The sequence below is a fragment of the Lytechinus variegatus genome, chromosome 2 (genome assembly GCF_018143015.1).
Source record: "Lytechinus variegatus isolate NC3 chromosome 2, Lvar_3.0, whole genome shotgun sequence".
NCBI classification, from domain to species: Eukaryota; Metazoa; Echinodermata; class Echinoidea; order Temnopleuroida; family Toxopneustidae; genus Lytechinus; species Lytechinus variegatus.
The window spans coordinates 33,558,883-33,568,965 of NC_054741.1; positions in this window are offsets into that span (position 1 = coordinate 33,558,883).

The window sequence follows — 10,083 nt, forward strand, 5'->3', positions numbered from 1 at the left end:
CGAGTGAGTGAGTGAACAATTGTGGCCTCTTGTAAATGATAATATTATTTTGAAATAGATTTTTGCCATAACAGTGAGAGATGAAATAATATTTACACTTTTCTGTTTCCTTTTTTTTTCGTGGTTATGGAACATTTCCTGGATCTGAGCCCCAATGTAAATGCCAAGGAAGACTTGTCGAAAGATCATGTAAAAAGAAACTAAAAGCTTATACCTCGTATACTCAAATATGACACGATAGCCAAAAATCATTTTTGTTTTAAATTAAAAGCTGGGTGTAGCGTTGCTGACTGATATTTCCCCCTCTCTTGAATCTAATCGCTGAAAAAGGGCACAATATTTTGTTTTGTCATCACATGTTATATCAAGATCCTATAAAGTATTCAATTGTCGAATGGAATAAAATATTTTACGGACTTTAAGGAATTAAAACTAATTTTATGATGTAATGGTTGAAAGGTGATAGGGTTCACGCTATCAGTAGTAGATATTAATCGTATCCCAAAAACATCGCGATATAGAATTTAAAAAAATCAGTTGAAAAACAATCGGTAAAAATCCAGTAGGCAAATGAATACTCAATTTCGTGTATTTTATAACTTTAAATCTACTAGGCTTACATAAACTGTCGGTTAATAAGGGGGGGGGGGGAGGCATAGGCGGCGGAAGGGGGATATGGGGACAGATCCCCCCTTAATTCTAGTTGATAGCCTTTTTTTATGTTTGTTTGCTTGTCAAGTTTTTTACCTGTGTCCATCACAAAATTTCAGGTGGGCCCCTCCTAATTTTGTTGGCTTCCGCCGCCAATGGGGGGGGGGGGGCGAAACGAATGTATATGAAATTGCAATTTACACAAAGTGGGCCGCTGGATTATCCTCAGTAACAAGAGTGACAAAGATGATCAAGTCTAATTAATGGAATCAAAATTCAATTCCACAATTTAAGTGATTCGATGGCAAATGAACGTTTGACATTTGACTGTAGACCTAATATTTTAGTGGTATAGGGATATACATTTTAGACTTGTTCCGCTTCACCCTTAATTGTTATTTTCAATCCAAGGTGATATCTGCCCCCTCCAAATTGGTACCGCAAAGTAATGCAAAAGATTTTGGATGGATTTTAATTTTTGTGCGAGTCGATGATACTAAGATACTGATCAGGTTTGAATTCGGAATCCACTTGTCAATCATCTAATGGTATTGGTAAGTTTTTTTTTTTCTTAATGGACGGATCTTGAAAATTTGTAATATGTAATATGGTGACCCTTTCTACAGGTCAAATTCGGAGTCCACACGTCAAAATTTGCAGCGAATTTTGCAATGTATTTATAATTTGTTTCTGCACCGTCTCATTATGCATTCTATTCGGTTTCCAGACCCCCAGTTTAGAACATGAAACTTCGAAATGCCCACTGGTTGAGTCAGGGGCGGAGCCAGAATTTTCCCGAGGAAAATTCGACAAGCAAAAAAAAATGATTATGCCTCTAAAGGGGGGCACCGGCCGGATGTGCCCCCATTCTTGGATCCGCCAGTGGGTTGAGTAGTACATTAGAGTCTGTCTTATGCAGGAATAAATCTATAGAAATTGAGACATTCCCATTTTAACATTTTAGTAATAACTTCGCACTATTAAATTTAACGAATAAGCCCAACAATCTTTGAAAAAAAATCCATGCTTGAGAACAAAATTGTTTCAATTTCATTGTGTATATATATGTAAAAATAGAGAAAAATTGCATCCCTGTAGATAACACCTTAATCCCTCCCCCAAAATAGATACGTTGTGGAGGAGCTGTAACAAATTTTGAAAATTATGAAAATTTTGTGACTGAGTATATCTTTCAGTGAATTCACTCTGAATCAGGATTTAAAAAATAAGAATAAATTGTAGTTAGGCAATTTAGGACTAGTTTCTGCTCTGCTCAGTCAGATGATATATGGTGGCCTTAGGAATGAGAGTGAATGTTATCAGTTCTAAAATTAATGTAGCTTTGGTCGGTCAGTGGATGAGTTTGAGTTATGATACTCATGAGAATTGTCCAACCACGCGGCTCTATTCCAGTAAAGCTAATGTGATTTATGTTTCACGCTTTTTAGTTTCTATAAATGAATCTAAAAGAAGACATCTTAATCATGTGTGTGTGTTTTTTTGGAATCCCTGTTTCTACGTGCACATCAGAGAACTGTCCATGAAGGTGATTTGTTTATTACCGGACAAACGGGGCAAGTATGTTTTTGGTTTACTTTCTTGCTGTCCTATAATGGTTAACATGGTTAAGATAAACAAAAGTTGCTTGGATCTAGGGCTACTTAAGAATTCAATTGAGTCTGAGAGGGAATAAATGGGGTACAGAGGGTCGGAGGAGGCGGGGGGGGGGGGGGGCATTATTACCCATTATTATAAGTCTATTTTACTCAACGTTTGACTAAAATATGGATTAAACTGAAGCAAGATGTTTATTAATTTATTAGAGAAAGGATTAATAGCGGTTTACATGTATGTTGATTTTTTTTAAGATTCATGTTGTTTACAACGATTCATACTTGCGGTATAAGCTGTGCTGTAAACTTTACTCCGTGAAGATAGTGCTTAAAACGAATTTCAGTAATATTTCTGTTCTATATTTTTTTTACTCTTGATTGTGTAACAATGGAATTGATATTTTCTAGGCATTGGCGACACCATGACATTTCGATAAGACCAAGACGATCTTATGATGACGTCATTTAACTTATTATTAGGGGGGAAGAGAATAATACTCTTTTCAAGCTTTCCTTTCTTTTTTTCTCAAAACTTGAAAAAAATCATAGCATCAGCAATAGGAGCATAAGAAGAAAGATGAAAAAAGGATGACAAGGACACGAATAAGAAAGAGAAAGAGAGAAAAAAAGAAGGAGAAGAAATATAACAAAATGGGCAGGGAGAATAAGAGGAAGAGTAAAAAAAGTAGAGCAGTGGTATGAGAAGAAAAAGAAGAAGGAATTCAAAGAAAAGTGGAAGGAGGAGGAGGAGAAGAAGAAGAAGAATCACTGAGGTTGAGGAAAGAAAAAAAATGGAGAACGGAGAGCAAAACGACGATGAATAGGAGGTAAGTATTATTAGTGGTATTTTTTTCTTTTAGACTCGGCTCAACCATCTGGTTAAAAAAGGAATACTAAGAAGAAGGCGATGAAAACAGGATGATGAGGAGAAAATGAATGAATACACTATTAAGATCGGGTATGTAATATTGACGGTATGATAAATAAGCCAGGGTTCAGGATTGAAATTAATAATTTATTTCCCATGTCTTCGCCTTTCTTAACTTGGCAGTCTTTTCATCCTCAATCATGTACGTTTATATATCTTTATCAGTTTTTAGGAAACGATCAGGATTTTGTTAAATTTCAGATAGTACCGAGACGGGACACATTTCCCGACTTAAGACCATACTGTTACGAAATTTATATAAGGGGATTGGAAATTATTAAATCACTAAAGTGTAGGCTCTCACAGATCTCACTGAGTTCACAAGTGTTCGCTTTCTCCCCTCTCACTGTCTCTGTATAAAAGTTCTCACTTCAATTCTTTCAGTTCTCTCAGAACGTAAATCAACTATCCGTACATCTATTCTCTCAAAAGTGTGGAACAGCAGAGTGAAACAATCAGAGCTGACTTTTAGGTTAGACTGTCCGTTTATTATAATAACGCGTTCGAGGAATAAGACACAATCCAACTATACAATCGATTGAAATGGACTCCAAGACGTGCCCCGAGAATCTCTCTCGAAATGCGAATTACCACCCCTTTTATAGAGAGCTAAATCGAGCAAAGCATCCTTGAGCTAGTTTCTATCCCTCTCCCAAGAACAACATTCGTCCTCGGCCGAGATGGGCTGCACGCGACTGAGAGTCGGTCCTTGATGTTGCATAACACAAGGGCAGACTCTGTTTACGAGCGAGCGAGACCCTGGACTTATGCAAAACAGAACTGTCCTCGGCGTGAGGTCAGGCGAGGTCGCACGCGACAGAGATCTGTCATCGCTGGGCGAGGTCGCACGCGACTGAGAGACTATCCTCGCCGTTACGTAAGCGAAGGACAGTCGCTCTTGACGAGCGAGGCCCAGGTAATAAATAATGTTTGACCTCAGCTGGGAATGTTGGAAGGACGCTCAGGCAGAGCGAGATGTAGACATCCCGCATGCTGTGCGATTTACAAGCTCAAGAAGGCTCTGCTCTCAATGGATATCATTTAGACAGTATAGTACAAATGAATACCAAGAATGACAGTATAATACAAATACAAATTCGTGACACTATCCCCCCTCCCCGGAAAAGTCACTGTCCTCAGTGACAGATTCAAACCTATTGACTGTGCAAAGCATAATGACGCAAAATCATCTAAAATAAACATTACCAAAAAGTAAAGAAAAATGGAGTCGTAATTAACCTCTATCTACAACATACACTATTATTATTAGCAATATTTAACTCAATTACATGTGTGACTGGGTCTGTACAAATGGATATGCCTATTAAACATAAGCTAATTATCTAAAGCTAGCTATGGATTGTCGGATCTCTTTGCTGAATTTCGTGCTTGACGGTTGCGTGTCGCCAACAGCATTAGTGACAGGGCAGTAAGTCCGACATTCAACACAAGAGAACCAATTAAACATTAAAAAATGGCTACGCAAGAAAAATATCAACATCAATAAACCAAGAGAGCCAGGAATATCCTGATCTATATGTAAGTAGTATAATGGACACGTATGAATTAAAACAAAATAAATGAATAGTTTGAAAAACGAACCATGATATAAGATAACAAACACCGTTGTAAAAACATGCAGGCATGACGAAAGTGAATACAACAAAGCAAATTAATGATAGAGAATAAGAAAGAGGCATAAAGAATGTAGAAGACAGAGAAAACAAAATAAAATGATCAAATCATCTGTCAATGTTAAGTCAATTTCAACGTACCGGAACCTGGCTTGGTCGGACGGCTGTATAAAGTAAAATAGTAACATGCCTAACACTGTGTCCCAATGCCATTTTTTTAAATACCTGAGATATAACTGCATACTGTAATTGCTGTATGACAAATCCATACTGCGCATTCCTGCATCAATGCGACCTTTGTGATCAAAGTGTACACAATCATAATGCAAGGAATACAAAAAATGTATATGGTTACAACAATGAGAGAGAAAAGTCCTTAAAACTAACTTAAAGTTCTATATACAGCAATAGCGGACAGGTCTATTACGAAAAGTGTTCCTTTATTCTTCTCTTTTCAATGCCGAAACAATGTCTTCAAGTCCGAATTGTGAAACTGCTGCAGTCCTTCATGATCATAGAATACAATGAAATATCTCCTTCATGTCCATTACAGCTCCGTCGTCCTGAAATGCGACTGTCAATGAAGTAGAAATGAAGACCAAAAAAAATTATATAACATTTTACTTTTCTGGAATACCGCTAGGGATAACAGATGTATAATCAATTGTCCTTGCTGGACGGGGGAGGGGCACTCAACAGGTCATGTAAAATCGTCGATGCTTGTTGTAGCTGTTCCCGTCTACCCTTCACTAGACCGGACACGTGGTTTATTCCTTTGACCAAGTCCATCTGAATGTGTTCCGTGTAAATTCTCGCTTCGCCACCTTGTTGGTCAACCTTTCTGTTCAAATTATCAACAGAACATTTGAGGGTCTCTATATCCTTCCTAAGAGACGATAATTCGGCTGAGAACCGTCTCTCCATAGATGCTATGGCCTCCAAAATTATTTCGCTATCGTTGTTTGTTTGCTCCTCTATCTTCCGTTTGTGCCCCTTCTCACGTGTCTGTTTCACAGGGAGGGGCGTGTGGGTAAAAATGAATCCCTCTCCCTTATTGTTCTCAACATCGATGCTTTGCGATTCTCCATTGGAAACTGATATCGGAGAATAAGTGTTCTCATCGCATATTGGCGTCGGGGGTGATGCGAATCCACTGTCGCTCCCGTTGCCCCCATCATGCCCATGGAGTAAACCCGGTAGGTACTGGAATGCCATCGGTGATTTTCGTTTAGAAGAGAATGAAAGCGGAACGTCCGAACTGGCTGAATGTTAGAGTGAGAATGAGGATATAGTGAAGGTCGGGGAAGAGGGTAGTGGCAAAAATATGCAGTTTATGACCCAAAATTTACAAGTTGAGCCGAGTCGGCTGCCGTGTCCTTCGGCCGCTCTTCCGCGTCTCGAGATAATCTTTGGGGCTAGTCTGGGTACCAGCCTGCCGTCGATTTTGACAGGCCAAGGCTTTGCGAACATTTAGAGACAATTCCGTCACCCAGGATGGTACATTAGAAGAAGTGAATGGTTTTAGCCGGTCGTGGTGGAGAATCGTTGATTTTCCACGTTGGTTACTGCGAACCTCAAAAATTAGTTCACTCAACTTCCTGGTGATAACACAGGGGCCGACCCATCGTTCACGCTTTAATTTTGGAGATAGACCCTTGTGCCTGCAAGAATCAAGTCTGTAGACTAAGTCGCCTACTTCGTAATTGTTGACCGACATTCGGAGGTCATAATTCCGTTTCTGCCTCGACACATTCATTCCAGTATGCTCGCGAGCTATCTTTTGAGATTGTTTCATTGTCTGGGCCATATTGCAAACAAACGTTCCAATGTCATTTGGCTCATCGTCCGGATTCTCAATGTCGAGTGCAAACTCTAGGGGAGTCCTTACGTCACGACCGAGCATTAGAAAATTAGGAGAAAAGCCTGTAGTCTCGTGTGAAGTACTTCTATACCCCGCTGTCAAAAGGGGTAGATTTAAGTCCCAGTCTTTCTGGTTTTGATCCACGAAAGAGGCAATCATGTTTGCAAGTGTCAGATTGAACCTCTCAATCATTCCATTCGAAGAGGGATGGTAAGGGGTAGTTCTAGTCTTTGTAATCCCAAGCAATTTGCATACATCTTGAAATACAGTAGATTCAAATGTTCTGCCCTGGTCGGAATGAAGTTCCAGGGGCGCCCCAAATCGAGATATGAATTCATTTACTAGCTTCTCCGCTACCGTCTCTGCAGTCTGATCGGGGATAGCATATGCCTCGATCCATTTTGTGAATGCATCGCCGACTACCAAGATGTATTTATTTCCATTGTCACTCACGGGTAGTGGTCCCATAATATCGATAGCAACTCGATCCATGGGGTGGCCGACATTATATTCGCCCAGCGGTGCTCTTGGTTTTGACACTGGCCGCTTCCTTGACCCGCATATCACACAATTTCCAATGAAAGCCCGGACCGATTCGCTCATATTAAACCAGTAAAAGCTGCGTGATATTCGACTCAATGTCTTTTTAACTCCCAGGTGGCCAGCAAATACAGATGTATGATTTGCCTCCATTACAACATGCTGTAACTCATCCGGTACAACAAGCTGCAGTCTTGTCGAGAGCTTCGAATTAGTATCATGACGTTTGTACAGCAAACCATCAACAATTTCCAACTGTTGCCATGACAACCAGAGATTCCTTACAGTCGGACTCTTATCATGTGCAAGGCTGCGAGCTGGTCTGTCCGGGGACTTGGTGAGCCAGTCAAGTACAATTGACACATCAGGATCGTCTCGTTGCATTTTGAGCAATTTATCATGTGTGAGATTTCCAACTATGACACCTTGGTTTACACTAATTTTATTCTTATCCACCTTTGTCTTCTGCTGCTTTGAAACACTACTTGCTCTAGTAAGTCTACTTGGGGTCGACCAGGACCTCCCACTAAATAACTTTGCTGCTCCATCCATAACACAGGCAATACTAACATTATACCAGCACACTGCGACGACTCCAATTAAACACATTAATATAATTCCAAACATAACTCTGTATCTTGACAATACACGACTAACACCTGTAGCAAACGCGACGACGACGACGACAACTACTGCAGCTAACCACTTAATACAAGATAAATTCTTCTTCACATATGGAGCTCCTTCTTTGGCTGAAGAAGCTGTTTGAGTTTGGGTGGATACCGACAGTTCCTCTGTGGGCCGGACACCCTTCACAGAAAGAGGGACGACATCGTCCTCTTCGAAGAAGACAGACCATTCGCGATGTCGCTTCTCACATGTACTACATCCACCGCACGGTAATTCCTCGATTATTGACACTCCATCATAACAATCACAAACATCGGGTTCGCATGGAATTCTAGATAATGCATCGGCATTACCATGCTTCCTCCCATCTCGGTGCTCGATCACGAAGTCAAACTGGGACAGGATTTCGATCCACCTGGCCATTTGATCAGTAGGCTCTCGAAACGACATTATCCATCGTAGGGATGAATGGTCAGTTCTAATCAAGAATTTCCTACCGAGCAGATAATGACGAAAGTGGCTGACGAATGAGACAACTGCTAATAATTCACGGCGTGTGGTGCAGTACCGCCGCTGTGTCTTGGTAAGGGAGCGGCTAGCAAAGGCTATGGGTCTTTCCAAATCACACTGGGCAGTGTCATCCCATTGAATCTGCGAGAGAACCGCCCCGACACCAGTTGATGACGCATCAGTATCAAGAATGAACATACCCTTATCATTTGGATATGCCATAATATTGTTGCTTGTGACTGCCGACTTAAGCTCATCAAATGCGACTTGACACCTGCCGTCCCACTCGAATGTGCTAGATTTCCCCATAAGGTTGGTAAGGGGAGCCGCGATGGATGAAAACCCGCGAATGAATCTTCGGTAATAGGAGCAAAGACCCACAAAGGATCTTATATCACTGACTGACTTGGGTGTAGGCCATTGATTAATCCTACGTATCTTCTCTGGGTCAGGCTTTATTCCTTCAGCATTCACTACATGTCCCAGATAATTAACCTCAGGTTTCATCAGGTGACATTTACTGGGTTTAAGTTTGAGACCAGCTATGCCGAGACGATTAAGTACCTCATCCAGCCTCTCGATGTGCTCATCGAAGGTTGAACCGAGAACAATTATATCATCAAGATAAAGGAGCAAAGTCTTCCACTGTAAACCCTTCATGATCAGCTCCATGGCCCGCTCGAATGTGCTTGGTGCATTACATAATCCAAACGGCATTGTAATGTACTCGTAGTGTCCGCTTCTTGTGCTAAATGCTGTCTTCTCTCGATCCTCCTCCTTTATTTCTATCTGCCAGTATCCTGATTGTAAGTCCAAAGTGCTAAAAACTCTAGAGCCTCCTATACAATCGAGACAATCCTCGATACGTGGCAGGGGATAAGCGTCTTTAGTAGTTACTTCATTTAGCTTGCGATAATCGACGCAGGGTCTTGTTGTCCCATCTCGTTTCTTGACGTACACCAACGGACTGGACCATGCGCTTGTCGATTCGCGGATTATTCCTGAGCGTAATTGAGTTTGAATTATCTCCTCCTCTTCATCTGCAAACGCCCGTGGTGGCCGCCTGGGCCTTTGCTTAATCGGTGTAGCATCACCGGTGTCGATGGCATGTTTCACTAATGATGCCCTCCCCAAGTCAGTTGGAGAAGCTGCAAAAGTTGACTTATGTTTATCAAGTAATTTAGCTAACTTCTCCTTCTCATCTGCAGATAAGTCCTTACAGCTTCTGTCATATAATGACTTTAGGTCAGCAGCCCAATCCTCAAACGCCGGGGTTCCAGAGTTACTTTTCACCACTTTAACAGGCAGCGGAATTAAAGCCTCATCCATACAATCCCCGTACACATCGTCTACTTGTTGAAGGTTTGCAATCTTTGTCCCAGCATGCACATGTATATCCTCATCAAGTGCATTGGCCACGCGTACAGGTAAATCAATATCATTCCTACTAATATCGATTAAGCAACTAGCTACATGTATCGGCTGCAAGGTCTCTCTGTCACCCATGGGTTCAATTAATCCATATGGCAAATCTCCTGGTTCTAACTTAGAAGTATCAGCGATACCGGCAATGATTAACTCTGAGTTAGCTGGGACGATGACGTCACTTTTCACTGTCACACTGCAGCTTACTTGATCGCACACAATCCGACAGCGAAACAGTCGATCATTCAGGCGGAGCCCACGCCTCGGTTCGAGAACAAAATTAAAGTGGTG